The sequence below is a fragment of the Nestor notabilis genome, unplaced genomic scaffold, assembly GCF_000696875.1.
Source record: "Nestor notabilis isolate BGI_N333 unplaced genomic scaffold, ASM69687v1 scaffold23466, whole genome shotgun sequence".
In the NCBI taxonomy this organism is placed as follows: domain Eukaryota; kingdom Metazoa; phylum Chordata; class Aves; order Psittaciformes; family Psittacidae; genus Nestor; species Nestor notabilis.
The window spans coordinates 1-223 of NW_009932729.1; positions in this window are offsets into that span (position 1 = coordinate 1).

The window sequence follows — 223 nt, forward strand, 5'->3', positions numbered from 1 at the left end:
GACGTGGCCGCACCGGATGGACACTGGGGCCAGGCTCCTCAATAAAGCTGCTGCGCACTGCTGCAACCCAGGTCCTTACTGAGGGACCCCAATCACTGCGCCCCAGCTCCGGTGGGGTTGGGGGACCGGAGGCACCCCATGGGCTGGTTCCCCCCATACACACACAGAGCCAGGCACTGCCTCTGAGCCAGAGGCACCTCCAGCACAGAGACGTCCCTAAGGC